The following is a 20,544-nucleotide window of genomic DNA, read 5'->3' as shown; positions in this document are numbered from 1 at the left end:
AGCATTTCAATTGGCTGTCATTTAAATTCCGTGATTTCATATAGATGATGTGTTAATGCATTTGCTGTCCAGAACTTGTTGAAAGACAGGTCCCTAAACCATCACATTGTCCTGTCATTACAAATGCATCAATGACAATTATTTTCTCTTCAATATTTTTGATCCATGTTCCTTTTTACATTTCATTTGTTGTTGAGGAGGGTACGATTGTTTTGAAACAGCAGCAGAAACATCTGCAGAAATAAACTGGGCTGGAGAGTGCAGCAAAATCTGTTACAAGAATATTGATGCGCCTAGAATTTGAAAGACTCTCGGATAATGCTGGTCCCCGCCCCACCCTCATATTTAGATGAAATTATTCTGTATCTATATGGAATATCTGTTTGAAAGATCTGTTCACCAAATAAAGTTTGCTTCAATTTTTCTTAATGTTGGGGAAGGCCTGGAATTAATTGGAACCCAACCTGCTTCAGTCCAAGTTCGTTTAATTGTGAAGATGAAGATGCTCTAGGAAATTCATGTCACTATTCCCAGCTGATCTTGCCATTGCAGGAAAATCTAGGCTATTGTAGAGTAAGGATATAAAATTCTTGTAGAGTTGAGTCTGGGCACCATTATATACCATACCCAGTGCAAAACCGAAGTGTTACACTGTTTGGTGTTAGTGCACTTGAAAGTCAGATCAGGAGCTGTCCCCTGAATTTGAATGGCACTTTTGTGTTGCTGCATATCAAGGATGTCTCAGATTACTGGAACTTGATACCTTTGTAACATATGTCCAAATACACTCAGTGGTCCCAATACAGAGGAGCACTTAATGCAAAACATTAGGCAAAAACAATTTTTTTCTTGTCACTTCAGGCTTTCAATAAAGGAACGAGGAAGTAGTAAGGATCAAAATGGAAAAGGGTTGCACCAAGTGTAAAAATATCTGTTTTTGGACTACGTCCATGTTAGTGTAATGCAAAAACTTGCTGTTTGACTTTGACAAACCAATAATTCAATCACCTGAAATAATTACACCTTAACTGATAGTTTCAAGTAGGGAAGAAGTGTGGGAAAGTTAATTAAACATGAGGTGTGTCCAAATCCTTTGGATTTATTTTGATCAATGTGCTGGACAATGGTAATTACACTTATATAGAATTTCTAAATGCACACATTTGGTTTGCATTTGTTCCAATCTTTTAGAGATGGTGATTTACTTGGCACCACTAAAGTGTCCAAAAAGAATTGAAGGGGGTGTGGTGGTGGGGACATTTATTATACATACTGCAGTTTAATCAATTACGTTAATACATAGACTTTATCAAGCACTTTGCCACCATTGCATTTTTTACTCAAACCACAATATCACAATATTTCCTGCAGAACTTGAACTAAAGAAAAATCATGTAAACAACTACATGTACAAAAATAAAAATTCAGACAAAAGAGAAAGCTATTGTAAACCACAGACTTCAGACTTGTAACTCCTCAAGAATCAATATGCGTAAAGTTTCTCATTAATTCCGACAACTACACCCATTTATCGTGCAGTCACCCTGTTATTAGGTCAAACTTTCAATAATATAGTCTTACTCTACGCAAATGATGGATTATGTAATGATATCAAGTAATCTTGTTTACATAGCTATGCAAGTTTCTACATATTTTTGTTACTGACGCAACATCTCTTTAGCATAGCACAATTTATCCAGTAAACTGTGTTTCAATTTAGATTCTGTGTATTATAAAGGGAAACATAAATAAAGTTTCAAAGATGAAGAACACTTTTAAGTTTGGGTTGTTACATAATTTCTTTTTCCTATATATTTACCGTCCTTTCAGAAGTTGAGGATTGGCCTCTTTATGGCCTCAACTACTACAAATAGTGTTGACAATGTTCCTGAGGGTGATGTGATGACTATCAATCTGACTGATTGTAATTGGGTCTATGCCTATAGTTATTAGTAAAAGGGCAGAACCGTCCAAAAGCCCATTTTGAAATATCTGGTATAGGAAAGAAGTACAAGATTTCCTCGAAATAAGTTGTGTCATTTTTGCCCTTTAAATGAGCTATGCCTCTTTGGCCTCTTAAAAAAGTGCACTGCAGGGGGACGTATATGAATGTTTTGGGAGTCTGCTCATTTCATTGTCACTGAAGCAGTCATTGGTGTACAACTCAAGTAAATACATGTAAATAACAGGAAATCACAGTGCAGCCTTTAAGAAAGCAAGGCTTGCCTTTATATAACACTTTTCATGATGTAGGAATGTCCCACAGTGCCTTGCAGACAAGTAAATAAATCTGAAGTGCAGTAACTATTGTAATGTAGGAAACACTGTAACCAATTTTCACGGAGTAAGCTCCCAGGAAAAGCAATATGATAATGACCAGGTTATTTGTTTTTGTGATGTTGATTGAGGGATAAATACTGACCAAGATAACCAGGGAGAACTATCCATCTTCTTTGAAATAAGGCTGCAGGATTGTTTATGTTTACCTTACAGAGCAATTGGGGCCTCAGTTTAATTTCTTATGCAAAAGGCGGCACTTCAAATTGTGCAGCACTCTCTCAGTATTGCAAAGAAGTGCCACCCTAGACTTTTGTGCTCAAGCCTCTGGAATGGAACTTGGACCCACAACGTTCTAACTAAAAGGCAAGAGTGCTACCAATGGATCCACAGCTGATAGCTCAGCCTACCTTGGCAGCAGCTGTTTGAGGGTGAAACAGGTAAAGAGGAACAGTGATTCGTTTTTTTTACTTCACTGACTATTAACTCCTGGTCATGTGATAGCAATATATTTAATATGCTAGAACAGAATTATGAGACACCATCTCTACCCCAGGCCAGCAGGTGAGAGAAGAACAATGCAGAACTTCACAGATTTAGACCCCCAAGCCCTTCTCAAGGAAATTGAAGGCAGGAGGTGCATGTGGCTCTGTGCCTTCCAGGAATACACCTCATGCGACTTGGTGGGAGAATGACAGGGGCATTAAATGCTAATGCCCCTTTTTCAGGTTTCAGAACAGTGCTAGGTAAAGATCAACAATCTTACCAGAACTGACGGCAATGCTTTCTCAAATGCAACTAATGTTAGGCTATAAATACAGGCCTTGTTAGCCCATATCATTACAATGAAGGGAGAAAGAAAGCACAACAAACATCTCCATTTCTTCCTTGCTCACTTTGGGCACTAGTACCCTCTTCACCCTTTTAAAGCAACATTTCCACAATGAACTCTAACCATTCCATTCTGGTTAAGGGTGGCCCTAACTTGACATGTTGCTCTGTGGGTTACCCAGCTCCCCTCCCAGTGATAACTGAGACACAATTATAAAACTTTTTTCCTCCACTTTAGCAGCTTCATACCCCTAAATACCTTGCTTCACCTTGCCCAGGCCACTTAGCACACACTTTTCAACTGTTAGTCTTGCCCACTTTAATCTATCTTTTTACAGGACAAATTGGCGCACCATGCACTCCAAAAACAGGCCAACACAGTGGATAGCCGTATCTTTAAATCCCTTCCTCCCTTTGAGAAAAAGGCCAAGGAGCTTATGAGCACTTACTTGGTTCTTACCAGTACCAAATTGGTAACTGAGTACCTAAAATGTTGCTCTGGCATCCCTCTGAAGCAGTGTTCCCTTCCCATCACACATTCTTACCTTCTACCTTCCTTTCCTGAAAAGGAGAGCACAGGACAAGGGAGAAGCAGGGAGCTTTTCTTCCTTGTAGCAGAAAGTGATAATGGTGAGGAAGTGAGGATAAGGACCAGCCTACTCACCAACAGCAGCTGCTTCATCCTGTCCTGACTTCCTTTGTGCCAATTGTTTCCAACTTACCACCTGTAGCACTTGCTCCCTCCTTCCAAGACACCAGCTCAGAGACTTTCAACTGGTTGGGGAATTAGATAGCGGTAGTGATTTTGTGGCACCGGGTGATTGATGAACGTGGAGGAATAAGGAATGGATGCCCCTTTCTCAGCAGAGGAGATGGCTGAAAATGGCTTTGGAGTTGTGAGACCCAAACTCATGCATGCTCAAGGGAAGACAGGATATCTGAAAAATATCTTACCATCGTTGAGCTTTGAGCTCAACCTCTGAGGATATATGGCAGTTAACACGTGCAACCCTTGAATTTATACCTATCCTTTGCACCAGTATCACAGAACTTTGTCTTCCTTAAGGGCATCAGTGGAGGGAATAGCAGCTTCATTGGAAGCTTCAGCAGGTCTCCAGCTAGGAAGTGAGCAGGCACCAGTTCATGCCTCCACCTCCACAGAAGTAATAGAGGGAAGCTTGGAACACAGCCTGAATCATGACTTTCAGACTGTGGTGATTACTGTGTCTCAGGGCTTTCAGAATCCGATAGCTGCCTCTAGACCAGCCGCCTTGCTGACAATAAGGCTACACAGCCAGGGCCCAGTGGTGTTGGCTTGTGACATACCTGTTGTGTTGTGTCTCAAGTTAGCAGTTGGCAATATTTGCCTGGTCCCTGGCCTTGCCCATCAGGGCATCATAGCTGTGGATTATGGTCATAAGATTCGACTGCCCCAGGAACAAGCTCCAGCAATTCAGCCAGCAGGTGTTCTGTGCTACAAGCAAACTGTCATTAGACAAGAACCAACTCAGCCCCATGAGCTCTTTGTAGAGCATAGGCAACCAAATACCTCCCTGGATCCTGGTACTCAGATTGCAGCTTAGAAGCAGTAGAAGAGTAAAAAAGGCACACGTGGACATCCAGGAGAAGCATGATGTTGATATAATGCAGGTTGATTGTATCTTTATTGAAATAAATGTAATAAAATGGAATATGCTTTGTTATTGATAGAGTCATATAGGGAAGGGCGTATTCTGTGGTGCTGGCATATTCACTCTGCTGATGGTGATTCACTCATGTTGGGACAAAGAGGGCTGATAATAGGCCAGGTAGCAATTTGACGGTATGTTCCCTTATTTGAAAGTCGTGGAGATTAGAGGTGAGATTATGGTTTCAAAGGTTGACTTTGCTCCATTGAAGACAAGGCTTCAGTATTGGGGGTGGGCTCTGAAATCTATTTCAGTTAATGCTGCCTATGTCTCCTTTGCTCCATTATGTGCTCCTCTTTTCTCCTCCACGGACACACCAGAATAAGCACAGTGCAGTAACCGTAGCTTTAAGGAATGTAGTAACTGTAGCTTTAAGTATTGTGTAGTATCACGTGACAGTGTGAATAAATCAGCCCTAAGCATGGGAAACTTAAGGGTGGAGTTTTTGACTAGTTGTGAATCTTGATGGAAGCATGTAGCTGCTGTTGAAGCCCTGTAAGTAAAGATTACTTTTTCTTATGAGAAACCGGTCTGGAAAATCAAGTCTATAACAACTGGCGAAAAAGATAGATTGGCTCTGGCGCTGTTCATCATCCAGTGAATGTAAGCATCTTGCTTTAAACAGAAAGAAAGTGAAAATATACTCGCCAAGTATGCCACTTTTTGGCAGGATTGACCCCTTCGACTCATCCACAGAGGATTGGAGTCAATATATAAAATGCCTCGGTTTCTTTTTCCAAGCAAACAAAATAACGGTGGAGGAAAAAGGAAAGCAATCCTCCTAAGTGTCTGTGGGAGTAAAACTAATAATTTCATCCATTGTTTGACAGCCCCAAATGCTCCTGATTCTAAGACCTACAGCGAACTGGTAGACCTCGTAAAGGGTCATTTTTCAACACAAACCCTTTATAATCATGCAGAGGTTCAAATTTAATTTGAGAGTAAGAGCCCTGGAGGAGACCTTAGCAACATATGTAGCGAATTTGAAACAGCTAACTGAATATTGTGACTTTGGGGAGACCCTAAATGTTATGGTAAGGGATCCTTTGGTCTGCGGTGTGCACGATGATGACATTCAATGACAGTTATTAGCTGAAGTAAATATCAATTTTAAAAGAGCATTTGAAATAGCAGGTTACGATGGAAAGCACCAAGCAGGATTCGCAGGCCTTACAGGGTGTACAAAATGGCACCGTCTCCCAATTAGGTCAGGAACAGACTGCTGGGCATGGTGCCAAAACCAGGGAGTCAGCCACGAAGCGGGAGACAATCCCTCCTACCCGAAAATTTTAAAAACATGCAGGAGACAGCTCAGTGGCAAATCTGAAAATGACGTTACCGATGTGGAAGTAACCATATTCCTGAAGCTTGCCGTTTTAAAGAGGTGGAGTGCCATTAATGTCATAAAAGAGGGCACATTCTGAAGCAATGTAAAGATTGAGACAGGTTCCCAGGCAGCAAACTAAACTGACCGAAGTACGTAATATGGAAGAACCAGAAACCACTAATTCTGATGTTTATCCTCTATTTAATGTGAAAGTAGGGAAAACAGAGCTAATTATTGTTACTCTGCAGGTCAATGGAAAACCTTTGATTATGAAAGTGGATACCAATGAGATAACGACCTCACATTCGAATATTTAAACAAGAGTACTCAACAATTGAATATGGAGCAGATTTCAGCCAAATTGAAGATATATACTGGTGAAGCACATACAATTGAAAGGTATTACCACTCCAACTGTTTATTACAAGTACCAGATAGCACAGTTCCCTTTGATTGTAGTGGAAGGTGAAGGGCCAAGCCTTCTAGGTCGTAACTGGTTGAGGGAAATTAACCTTGATTGGCCATTGCGATTTCAAAAGGAAGCAGAAAGAGTTCCTGAGTTGGAAAATGAACAAGGCAAGGTACTTCAGAAAGAGCCTGGAGAGTCAAAGGACCTTAACAGGATGTGAAAGGAGTGTGTCCTGAGGACACCTGTCTGGAAAATCAAGTCTACAACACACAGAAGTTGATGGTCTTACTCTGTGACAAAAGGGCCCAATTGTCCATAAACACAATGGCAAAAACATCTGTAATTCTTTCAAAAGCATTTTTCAGCTCTTTGCATTTAGTATCTCCAGACTAATCTCTGCTAGTGATCCCTGCCACTTGTCCCGGCAGTTGCTAAACTTCATAAACTCAGTCTACGTAAGCTAGAGTACTTTAACAGTGTAAACCTAGGAAACCCACATTTCCAAAGCCAATTTGGTCTCACTTTGACATGTCCAAATGAGGCCAGTGGGGAGTCAGCATGTGAATTGCACATAGGATAAAATGGCATGAGGAAACTTAGGAGAAGCTCTCTAAAGGGCAGAAGGAGGAAACATCCTCTTACCAAATTTTCTTGCTTCAAAATCTTCCTGTGTTAAAAATGGTGAAAACAGCATTCACTCCCACAATCTATAATTATTAAAAAGTCCCTAAAATAATTTACTAAATGATACATATGTTGCAAGGCAAGTTTTGGGCACTGTTACCACTCGCAATAGATGATTCCACCTGTATATCATGTTCTTATGCACAGATGTTCAAGAGCACAGGTGCCAATTTTTGAGGTGATTTCAAATTCTACGATATTTTAAATCAAATTTTTAGTATAGTTGAGTTTTATAACTTTCCACTAGAATGAAGGGTTCAAGGTACCAGGTGAAAGCTGACTAACTTTGGGAGAAGCACTGAGTTAAAGATTTGAAAATCTAGAATTTATTTGCAAATTCATACTAACTAAAACCCAGAAGAGATTTGTACAGAAAATCCCTACATCCATATTTTGTCTCAACCAATAGTAATGGCTCTTGTTCTGTGATTTTGACATCACTATATTTATCAATAGTTGAAGTGACCAAATATTTGCCATTGTTTTCTGAGGGTCTGGAATCTGTTTCTCTTATGATAGGCAAAAGATTGAAAGACTGGTGCCATGCTGTTTAAGAAAAGATCAAAGTTAATAATACCCTGAAAACTGGGAATTCCTATCTGGCCATAGGAATTCCTATGATTGAGAAATCACCTTCAATATTGACAAGCATTGTTCCTCCTCAAATAAACACACCATCAAGAAATAAAAAGAGCAATGCAATTTCTTAAGACTATTTATTAGAGTCTTCTAGGAATGGTTTATTTGGTGAATTGAGGCATAATGCTGAATTCTCTTACTGTTGGTTGGTTAGCCATTCCCTTTGGGCCCCACCACAAATTCCGTTCCTTAGCTATCGACTCCATCCTTCTCCCTGGCAACTGCCTAGCTGAACCAGACAGCTCATCACAAATATGGTGTCATATTTGACCTTGAGATGAGCCCCCGACCACATATCTGTGCTATCATTAAGACTGTCTATTCCCATCTCCAAAACATCACCTGACTCCTCCCCTGCCTCAGCTCATCGGCTGCCGAAAGCCTCCTACATTCTTTTGTTCCTTCTGGACTTGACTATTTCAATGCACTCCTGGCCCATGTCCCACAATCTGCCCTCTGTAAATTTGAGGTAATCCAAAATTCTCCAACCACACCAGGTCCTTTTCACCCATCACCTCCGTGGTCGCTGACCTACATTGGCTTCCAGTCAAGCAATGCTTCAAGTTTTAAATTCTCATCCTGTTTTCAAATCGGTCTTAGCCCTCTCCCCACCCATATCCCTGTAATCTTCTCCAACCCATAAATCTTCGAGGTATCTGCACTCCTATAATTCTGGGCTCTTAAGCACCTCTGATTTTAATTGCTCCACTGTTGGTGGTCATGCCTTCATTTGTCTCAACCCTAAATACTAGAATTCCCTCCTTAAACCTCCCTGCCTCTCTACGTCTCTTTCCACATTTAACATGCTCCTTAAAAACTACCTCTTTGTCCAAATATTTGATCATCCTTTTTCTTTATTCATTCATGGGATGCGCACTTTGCTGGCTGGGCCAGCATTTATTGCCCATCCCTAGTTGCCCTTGGGAAAGTGGTGGTGAGCTGCCTTCTTGAACCACTGCAGTCCATATGCTATAGGTACACTCACTGTGCTGTCCTAATATCTCATTATCTAATATCTCATCATGTCATTGTCTAGTTTACTGTCAAATTTTATTTGGTAACTCTCCTGTGAAGTGCCTTGAGAAATTTTACTGTAATAAAGGTGCTGTATCAACTGTAAGCTGCTGTTGTTATCTATGGAAATCTTATTGAAATCATGAATCATGCCTGCAGGGGAAAGCCCTGATTGCCATTTCGTCATCTAGATACATGCCTTTGCATAATGAAGGACTGACTTGCTGAGTGTCCTGGCAGCTTCTTGGGTATCGGGAAATGAATTTCTTGATAAGGTAATTGGAATTGTATCGTTACAGACAAGATGGAGGTTTAAATTAAACAGCCCTAATTTCTCCTTTCATCACCTGCCCGTAAACAGGAAGGTGTTTTTGATTTGCTTCCCCCTTTATAAGTGGTGGTGCATTTCCCAAACCTTCAGTTTTGGTGGATCCAATTTCTACGAATAGCCCCGCAAATACTCAAGATAGGGTAAACTCAAAGGGTTAGTTTATTTGCACACTCTCAATCCGCAGGAGGAGGGTCGCAATGTTGCCTCCTGTGCACTCATACAGTAAAGAAGGACTGAGGGAAATAAAAACATTTGCAGGGTAAAGACCACAAGGAAAAGAAATATTGTTTCACATGAGTTCCAGGGTCCCGAAGCAAAGTCCAATGAGGTATTCCTTCACAGAAGTCAGTGGGTTGAAAACCAATGCTGGTTAATTCAATTTTCCAGTGGTGTTAAATTCACATGATCAGTTAAGCATTTCAGAGATGCACCAGTAGAAACAGTGTAGATGGGAGCCAAGTATTCAAACCTGGGCAGAGCTCCTTTTCTATCAGGCTGCTTGTAGGATGGTAAAGTGGCAGACTGATTTGCAGTTCCATGAGGCAATACTACTGTTCCCACAAAGTGGAGATCCATGTCACAAGCTTCCCACCTCTCCACATTGACTTTGACAAAGGGTGTGTATCCCTTGTCTGGGTCCCTGAGATGGTTAACTGTCTCAACCATTAAGAATTGAAAGGAAGGTTTTGGGACCCTTTGTCTTAGCAGATGAGTAGACTCCAATTGGCCAGCCTGGGTTATGGAATGCAGATGGCCTTTGTACAGATCTCTTTGAATTTGATCTGTGCAGCCCACTAGGTTGTCGTTAATATCACTTCAGAGATAATGAGGTGCAAGTGTCTTTAATACTGCCAGGTAGTTCCTTTTGTTTGAGGGTCACAGACAGACTTAGCTTCAATCATTTTAAAAGGTCTTTGTCTATTTTTTTAATTTTAGAAATAGCCATGAGGATATCTATATCTATTTTATAAAAATATACAGTGTGAGGTCTTAGTCCCCTCACAGTATACTAACTGCATGTTAATTAGAACTTTCCTGTTGATAAGATTGAAGGGGTTGTCAATCAGGCCTTTGAGTGGCACATGCATTCCACTAGTTGTTCCTTGCACCAGCTAGCCTGTCAAACTGTCAAAGCTCTCTCTCTTTGATTGCCTGCTTCCATTGGGAAGAATATAGATTTTGCTATGTCCTGAATAAAGCATCATTCAACCTCCTCATTAAATGATGAGCAGCTAGGTGCCTGACAAATGTGGCAAAGGTCACCTGCTGCTGCCTGGAAGGATTCAGTCAAAAGGAACTTCAAGGCAGCAGAAACTTGATTGGAGGAAGTTGGCTACCAGCCTACAGTTGACATCTTCCTTCAATAGTCTCTGGAGAGGAGTGTAGCTTTCTGAGGCACTGAAGTGGGACCTTCTTGATCCTGGAGAGTGGGTGTGAACACTTAGGGAAGAGGTGCCATCTGTGAAGCATGACTTTAAGATTGGGAGCTTTACAGAAGTGTAATTCTGGTGAAGTTTTATTTTGTTGGAGCTTTTAGTTGTTAGCCTCTAAGAATGCATGTTACTTCATTTCATATACCAAACCTACTCCCAAGTAAGTGAACATTCAGAGGAAAATTCAACACACACACACTAGCAAGTCCCCAGGTTTGATCTGTAGTCCCCACTAAATTAAATCATCTAAGTTGCAGGGCATGGAAGACGTTACTGTTTAGTTTTGTATGTTTGGGGGAGCAGTTATAGTTTGATGTGGAGGTTAACAATTTATTAAAGGGCTTCAGCTGATGCAGTGTGAATGGCTGTGATGCCACCAGGAATGGATCTCCTAGGGCAGGAGTTCAGTATATGGGTGATAGTCCGACTTGGATGGCCACAGGAAACAATTTAAACTGTTCAGTGGCCACAACTCCCCAGGCCCGTCCTCAAATGGTTGAGGCTTGTCCAGATTTTCCGTGGTAGGTTGAAATCTGGGACTTCACCACTCGGTCAGTTATCAGGTTATAGTTGGCGATGTTTGCAGTCAACCAGTAGGTGTGCCATGTAGTGGTGGGGCTGTTGTCACTTTGTTGGGTGTGGAGTGTGTTCCAGTGGGGGTTACAGAATTTCAGATGAGTGTGCGCTTTTTAGGTCCTGTGTCCGTGGGAGTGCTTCGTAGCTGTCAGCTGATAGTGTTCTTTGAGGAGGATGTTTTCCCTGCCAACATAAGAAGGTTCAATATGCACCAGCACAGGAAGCCACTCAAGCTGTGTTGGTCTCAGCATCTCAGAAATCATTTTCATGGCTTCCAGGAGATGGTTACCTACCATGTTTGTGTGGCCTCTCCAGAGCTAAATTGAGCAGCAGCACTCTGCTTTTGGGTAGACCAGGGTGTGCAAAGCACTGTGTAGTGTGTTGGCTCTGCAGCCCCAGGTGGTACAAGCCAACTTCTGCATGAGATTCATTCTTGTCTTGATCTTGTCTCTGGTGTTCTGGAGGTGGTTCTGGTAGGTCAATGTACGGTCGGGAGTGATGCCAAGATATTTTGGCAATAGGTCGTGGGTGAGTGGTCAGTCACAGAACTGGATATGAAGTTCTTCCCTGGCCTTTGAGTTGTTTACGTGGAAGGCTGAAATGACAGTCTTGCCAGTGTTAGTTGAAGTCTTCATTTTCTGAAGTAGGCTTCCAGAAAACATAGATCTTCAGTGAGTGATTTCTCAATATCCTGAAGTTCTTTAGCCTGGAAAGCCAGAGCCAGGTCATCAGCATGTGTGAAGAGTCATGATTCTGTGGGAGGGAGGTCACTGGTATGTATGTTGAAGAGAGCCTGTACGAGGGCTGATCCCTGTTGCTTATGTGTGGGTGCATGTTACAGTTATCAATGACCATTACAAATAACAACTCAGACCACTATTTCTGGTCTGACTGGCATTGGATGAGAATGAGATCTGGTTTTGCTCTAATCTTCCCTCGCCATCACACATTGGATGAATGTCTAACTTATATTTACTATCAATATTCACACATGAGAAATAGCCACATGAACAAAGGAGCACAGATTAGACAGTAACTATACCACAGCATGAGACATTGCCTTCAGGACGACTCTACATTTGGGAGGATAGAAGAAGCACTTGGGAATCTGGATTATATGGATCCAAACAAGTAGAAATCTGATCCAGATTTAGAATTTGAGGTGCAACTGTCATACTTTGTGCTGCTGGTGAGAGATTTGCTCTCTCTCGCACATTGTAAATTCAGGAGTGCATTGCCCAATTATTTTCTGATTATTTAAAATAATAGTTGGAAAGGTACACATTGCATGTGCTGAATTTCAAATCCATGCTCCCAATGAAGACTCCTTACCAACTATGCAAAGTCAGAAACCTAATTATTGTGTACCTTAATTTTTTTCATTATGTAAAAATTCTGATTCCTTTGGAAAATTTATTTGGCCCTTACGAATATCTGATGCGTGCAAACTGAGTGTTGTAAAATTGCCAAAATATTCATGAGGTTGTACTTCAGTTTATTACCCAAATCCTGAAGGATAAACAACTATATAATTCTCATAGTTAATCATTCAAGCATTTAAGCATATGTGCGTGATGACCACAAACTAACTTAGACTTGTGTCTAATAAGGGTACAATGTAAACATCTTTGCAAACAAAAGTGAGTCAGCAAGATCCTTTCTTGTCTCGTTATGTTGAATAATCAACCGCATAACCTGGGAGGGAAGAATATAGCAACTAATTGCCACTTACATCACTCTAATTGAATTGCCAATGTTGCACAATACAATTCTGTTCATATATTGTAAGCAGGGATAAGCCACCAGCTGAGTATTATATGCCTTTCAACTCTATGACATTATTATTAACGCTTTTCTAATTTGTGTTCCTTTCCTACCACAAGCCATGGTGTGGCAATCCGGGATAACTATGCAAAGTCACCTTTAAGTCTGTGAGGCTTTTGGAAACTAATCTATCTAAATCCAATAACAGTTATGCTCCCAGTCCAGCCATGCCACTAGTGTTCTACAATGTCTCTTGGTGGCCACTGATCTGGTTGGAAAGCAAATCTAATGGTTTCAATGGGTCAGTGAAGGCCTGTGTAATGCTGATGTACAAGCCAACCTAATCCTTTCAAGGTTGGGTGAGGCAGCTCTCTCCTGTCACCTCTTTGGCAGAAGTCTGAGCAACTGCTAAAACATGCAGACTGCCCTATGAACACTGTTCAGATCATCTCAACTGCAGATGTACTTGGAGCTATCAGATGTTCTTGGATGGGCTAAAAAGCTGCAAAGTCATCCAACATATAGTTGGTGGATTCCTGCAAACAACAATGGCATTTATATAGTGCCTTTTATATAGAAAATGCCACAAGGCCTTTCATAGAAAGGGAAGAAGAAAATAGGAACAGATAAAGGTGCAAAGCCATCTAAGCTGTCATCTGACATGGTCTGAGGTGTCTACAGTTATGTCTCACATTTACCAACAATCTTCTTTTAAAAGTAGGATCCATGAGACCTGGAACTCCAGTCAGCTCAGCCAAGGGGCAATGTAGTGTGACCCTCCAGTATTCCTCCTCCTGTGTTACTACTAGCTGCTCCTGCTCACTTATGTTTTGTGTGCCAATGCACTCCTTTCTGGCTCACTCTATCTCTGAACTGGCACTCACAAAGAAGAATGTGAGCAACAGTGCTCTGCAGTGCTGGCAATGCCAGGTTTATTGGTTCCTCTTGCATTTCAATTGGGGGAAAGGGAAGGTGAGATTGGAATAATTTTCTACGGAGCAAAGTTCACATTGTCACTTTTAGTGGAATGGATATGAAGATCTTACGGTATAATTCATTGACCAATAATGCTGAGTTAAATCGGTTGAGAAGGAAGGGAAGAATATTATCACAAACCTGCAGCTGGCACCCTAGTACTTCTTGTATTTCACCATCTCTGATATCCTCTGTTGCCTCCCTCTCCAGCATGTGGTGAGGTTCCTTCAATTGGATGAGAAGGCAAAGGTGTTTTTTGGCAATCTGCACTTATTACAGCTCTATCCCTGATGTTATAGGCTTCCTTGAAAAATAAAATGTGAGCAGTGCTTTTTACCTGCAGTTAGTCCCATGTGACAGCATGCGACCTGTTACCTGATGACAGATTTGTTCACCAAGCAATTGGCTTTGTGAAATTTTTAGTTAATTAAGTGCAGGCAATATTGTGAATAAAAGAACACTTCCAAATGAAGGCTGTGGTATAAAAGACATTGTGCTGTCAATTGTGGCATTCATTTGGGCATTTCAAGCATGTTAACATCACAGGAGGGGGAGTCATTTTAAGTGACAGACTTGCTTAGTACCCTTGGAAGGTGCAGCTGACTCATCATACATTGGTGAACTGGTAAGGTCATTAAACGTTTCCACCATTAACTGTCATGCATGAGATTTTGACACTAGCACTGATTGTCCTGGATACCTCCTCCCATACTGTCTCTAAACAGCAGTACTTGAGGGCCTGCATTGCACACATGTCAACTAAATTGACTCCGCCATTTCTTACTTCATACAGCAGCTCTTAGACAGCTTCATTTGTGATTGTTGGGCAATTTGGGACTATCTGCTATCTTCCCAAGGTACCTTTTTTTTGGGTTATTTCCTTTTTATTCATTCACGGGATGTGGGCTTCGCTGGCTGGCCCAGCATTTATTGCCCATCCCTAGTTGCTCTTGAGAAGGTGGTGGTGAGCTGCCTTCTTGAACCGCTGAAGTCCATGTGGTCTAGGTCCACCCACAGTGCTGTTAAGAAGGCTAGTTCCAGGATTTTGACCCAGCGACAGTGAAGGAATGGTGATATATTTCCAAGTCAGGATGATGAGTGACTTGGAGGGGAAGTTCCAGGTTTCCACCTATCTGCTGCCCTTGTCTTTCTAGATGGCAGTGGTTGTGAGTTTTGAAGGTGCTGCCTTGGTGAGTTGCTGCAGTGCACCTTGTAGATAGTACACACTGCTGCCACTGTGCGTCAATGGCGAAGGGAGGTGCTGCAAACTAAAATTCCCAAAGAGTGCCATTGCAAAGTTATGTTACATCTTTGAACCTTCACTTCCTAACTGAAACAACAGAATACATTGCTTGTGAGGTCCACTGATTTCATATAGGCTTTCATTCATCATCACAAGAACGAAATCCCTACTTAACAGCGTTGTGGAAGCATCTTCAGCACACGGATTGCAGTGGCTTAAGAAGGTTCAGCATTATCTTCTTGAAGGGAACTTAGGATTGACAATAAATACCAGTCTAGCCAGTAATGCTCATTTGCTGAGAGTGAAAATTTAAAAAAAACTGTGATGATGAGCAGGAAAAGACCAGGTCGTCCATCGAGACTGTCCCACACTGATGATGGCCGGTCACTATTTTCTTGTAGAAAGCAACCTGTTTAAAAAAGAACCCACTATTTCCACTATGTGACAGAGTTGTCGTAAATGCAAAGTATAGTTGTACTTAGATATATGTCGTGAAATGTACAGCTGACCCCGAAGCCACTCATTCAAGGAAGTAAAGAGCTGCCATTCTATAATTCTGTGATTGTTGGAACAAAGTCATTCGTCTCAAGGCTCCTTTCCTTAAACGCTCAAATGATTTCCTCTTCCTCCAGGAATTAATGGTATTTGAGTTATTATAAACACCAAAATAATCCAGATGTTGGTTGGGGGGTGGGGAGGAGATCAAGGTATTGCAGCCATGGCTCAAGCCGCTACTTTGACACTGATGAACAGGAGTTGAGAGGTACAATGCAGTCATAGTGGAGCACACCTTTTTTGTACTGAAACAACTCTTTCTTGGATAGATGAGCGAAATTACAGCTTAGTCAAGGCTGTCAAGAGTTTGGTTGCCTGTTTCATTCTATGTAAGCTTGCCATGTAATAGGCCCTTTTGCAGTCAGGGAAAGAAAGACAGCCACAAGCAGAGGAAGATGCCGAGACAGATATAAGAATTGGCTTCATAAACAGCTGTGCAGACTGTTAGAGTCATCACTCAAGGTCTAACTGACCAAACCATTAAAATAGCTGGCAGAATAACTGCTAATGTCTCCAATAGCAATTTCTAACTATAGAAGTCGTGCAACCTGACACATTCATGTGGCTTTGTTTGCATTTCAGACGCTCCTAATACTTGATGAAATCTGATTGATAATTCCTTAGTTCCATGTTATCTTTGAGGAGCTGCACTTGAGGGAACATGTTAAAGAAATGGCTGCACCATTGTTGCGCTGATTCTCCAATGCACACTCCTATGAGCTTGGTTTCTTGCTGAGATTGGGAGATCATGGAATTATGCCTCGACTGCTATGTATTGCAACTTGTGTATGATTGCCTAGTGACTACAGTACAGAAAAATAGCCACGAAAGTTGCTGAATTTTTGTAAATATTCAACTGGTTCATCATGTCTTTCAGGGAAGGAAACATGCCCCATGACTATTACTGGCCTACATAGGACTCCAGTTCTGTGTTATGTGGTTTAATACCCTTACAATTTGTCAATACTTACAAGAATTGCACAAGTCTCAAGAAAGAGTGGGATGTCTCATGGCATGAGCTGCTAGTTAAATATTTTCCTGCACTTTTCAACTCCAATATAGTTTGAAGTGTAACTTGATGCAAGTGCAAGTTGGCAATGGAGCATCTAAGACTTAGTGAACAATGGGACTGACAGTGTACCTCCTTAACCAATAAAATTTGAGGGTTGGGGAAGAAACAAAGGAACAGTGGAAAAGCAGCGTGAGTTAGACTCCAAATCAGGCACCGAAGCGCAATCATGAGTGCGAAAAGAGGATTGGATTAAGAAAAATAGAAAAGTGAGACTCAAAGGAAAAGTAAGAAACAAATTGAAAAGTTTAAATTTTTACATTTTGAAAATCTCTAAGAAGAATTTGCTACATGCAGAAATGAGATTCAATAGTTTAAATTGTTCCCTATCTAGGGGAATGATTGGCAATGTATTAACAATTATCATGGGTATTTGCGCTAACAATTATGAGCTCTAACATTCCATGGTGAGTTTAATGGGCAATTACTTTGCAAATGCAGCAAGTTTTAAAAAATCATCGGGAGGCAAAGGGTAAGATGCTGTTTGTATGAGGTAAATAGTAGAATGGCATGAATCGACCAGCGATATCTGGAGATTCATAATTCTTAGTATATCTCTTCCTCTCTTGATCTTGCTAGTTGTTCTATGGATTAATGATGGTGTATGTTATGAATTGGGCATTATTTTTCCAGAAAGATTTGGTTTCATTACTATAGATGCTTCGTTATTGATCATATACCAAAAGTGTATGATCTGGTCAAAAAATACAAATTCTCATTTCATGAACTGCATAAGCAGAAAAGGATGGTGACACATTGGTTTTATTGAAAAAAACATTAAAACTTGTCTTAGTTATGTATTTACATTTTTAAATAATTTCCCCAGTAATAAGGTACAGAAACTCCATTCAGGTAATTTTCATTTAAGCCTGACAATGGTAGTCCTAAAAGTGAGTTTCTACTGTGTAATTTGTGCTCCAATTTGATAATTTAATACACGTACACCAAATTCCTGCAAGCATTATTTTAATGTAAACGTTAGCCCATTTATACAATTGTTCTACACCCACACACACATACACACACAAACACACAGATGAAAACCTACAACCTGCTTCAAGAACAATTTGGAAGAAACTTGCAGGGTAATTTGCAAAGCTTCATAATATGATGTGAAGGTTGGCCCTATTTAAGATCCACACTCTCATTTAGCAAGGTTGCATAGTGCATATGATGCTTCATATGATTAACTCTTTGGTGTCAATGCATTATGAGTTTGCACTAAATTACGGATTAGAAAACCTAACCTAAATCTCTTCAAGATTGTGCACAAAGTCGTCAATGAACCTACAATTCCTAAACACTTCTTCAAATATTTAATAAACTGTTTGAGTACTGTGAATGTTTGACCCACACTACTGGAGATCTGGAATAGGCTTTGCATGATTCTCCTGTTAATTTACTAGTTTCTGCTACGATCTCTCAGACTGGCATTAATCATGGATCTGTAGTTTTTATGATCATTTGCAATGCATGATTGGTAGATAAGAAATATTGCAAACTTATTGTTATTCAGTGGGAAACAGAATTAGAGGGAAAAAGCACTGAGTACAATTAACATATAGTGCAAAATATAAATGCTGTGATGATGAGGAGGAAATATTGGAATACAATGGCACATTGATGGTTCAACAGTTGGTGGGTCATAAATTTGTGCCTCAGTTTCTTGTAGTTGTGAGTTCCTATTTCAATTGTGCAGGTAAGAGTATAACCCAGTCACACTCTATCAAAGAGAGTGAGAAAATAATTATCTGATGGGTCAATCTACTTCTGCTGTTATACTTTCTACACACAACTCAAAGTGATTTTGGCAAAGATCTTAGATCCGGTTGTTTCTGTCTGCCCTACTTGTTCTGGAATGACCCTTAGCATAGTGATAAGAGTATAAAAACTTTTTGGATTGCAAAAAGGCCATTTTCCCCACCCCTCATTGTTTGATTGATCAGAGTCCCATAAACTTGACTTTTCATCATATCCCTAAACCCCTTTTCTCTACAGAAACACCTCTCATGAAACCACTTAATACTGCAAATTTCAATGCTCCTTCTTGGTAGGAAATCACAACAACCTAAGTGATCAATATAATTTATTGTCTTTCCAAAGTAAACTAGAATTAAATTATTTGACATAATGAAAGCTTGGGTACATTCTCAATGTAGATCAATACATCTCTGACTGAGAATAAATGTGCAACATTTACTCTCAAGCGTCTAAGGAGCAAAAAATAGTGACACTGTCCTGTGGACTGTTAACTTTTCACTTCATCTGATCTTAAGCAAAGAGATGAACAAAGCAATTGATCCACCCTGAAACTTCTGGTAATTCTTATTCCCATTTGAATACCTTGTGTATGGAATTTCATTGGCTGCTCCTATTTTGAAACTATAACAATAGAACAAAGCAGATCTTCCTTGTGCCTCCAGCTATTGACAAAAATTATTCTTACTGCTAAACACTTCCTGATTAAACTTCCAGATGCACACCTAGTGGTCATTAAACTGAATGGAAATTAATCATTATGTTGATTTGCCGGCAGAAATAATCTAGGGAATATACTCTGTGATAGTGATTACAGGGCACTAACCGATCAAGCAATTTAGATGACAGTATAAATCACAGGAGTTATGTTTGTGCATTTTATAATTATCATCTGAATCTGGGAACAAACACAACTTTGCACTTACTGCTCTATACCTGTTGTTCTTAATATTTACAGCTATCTATACATGGCTATTGGATGACACTAAACAGATTCATATAAAGTCTATTTGTCTACCACTGTTAGAATAGTGGACAGAGGTACTTCATTCAAAAAGATTAATGGCCCTGTACAATAGTATTTTACAGAGTCAATTCAACACCATTGAACTTTGAGTTCAGTTTTGTGCGGATGATAGAGATAAGGTTTCAGCCCTCTCTCACCACTCATGCTCGCCACAAAAGTGAGCTTCCACAGGCAAATGCAGGAGCAAGCCTTGGGATAGGTGTTGGTAGAACAATGCACCTGCATGTGTTAGCCCCTTATGAACTTGCTTCTACATTTTTATTATGTAGTCTGATTAAGAAGAAGAGATGAAGTACATATAGAACCACCAGAGTAATACTCATCCTTGCCTCTTTGTAAAGTGTAGCTTCAAAACAAATAGAAATCAAGAACAATGATGAGAAAGTGGTCCCCAAATGCAAAAACTGAATGTTTACCCATCAATGCATGAAAATGCAAAAATGGAATAACTGTCCATTTAAGAAAGCAACTTCAACAGGTAAACTCCAAAATAGTTCTGTGAACTCAAGTTTTTACATATGAAGCTCATCGTGTGGGTAGATCTAGGTCTGAAGTCATAAAATTTGGGCTCAAGGAATTTATAAAGGAAATTTAACATGTTAGTGAAGACCTGCATGCAATTAGTAGAGCATTACTTTTTGACAAATTGAAAATCATAACATTGGGCACACAATTGGTGCTCAAGGGTGGACATTTGATTTGATGATGTCCACTTGCTGCATGTGAAACCCCATTGATGGAACAAGCCCTCACAAAATGTATCCTCTGCTGTTATGGTGATAAATAGTCACTTGCAACTTTAGCAGAGTGTCTGCAGTACCAGAACCCATGGATAATTAGCGGAAACAGCCAAAAGTACTGGAATACATGATTCCCCGAGGGTCCTGCAGATCTCTTGCCAAAGTTACAGCAGATGATTGATAGGACCCCATTGAAGTTCCATT

Source organism: Carcharodon carcharias, chromosome 3 (assembly GCF_017639515.1).
Source record: "Carcharodon carcharias isolate sCarCar2 chromosome 3, sCarCar2.pri, whole genome shotgun sequence".
Classification (NCBI taxonomy): domain Eukaryota; kingdom Metazoa; phylum Chordata; class Chondrichthyes; order Lamniformes; family Lamnidae; genus Carcharodon; species Carcharodon carcharias.
This window is presented reverse-complemented; position numbering follows the sequence as displayed.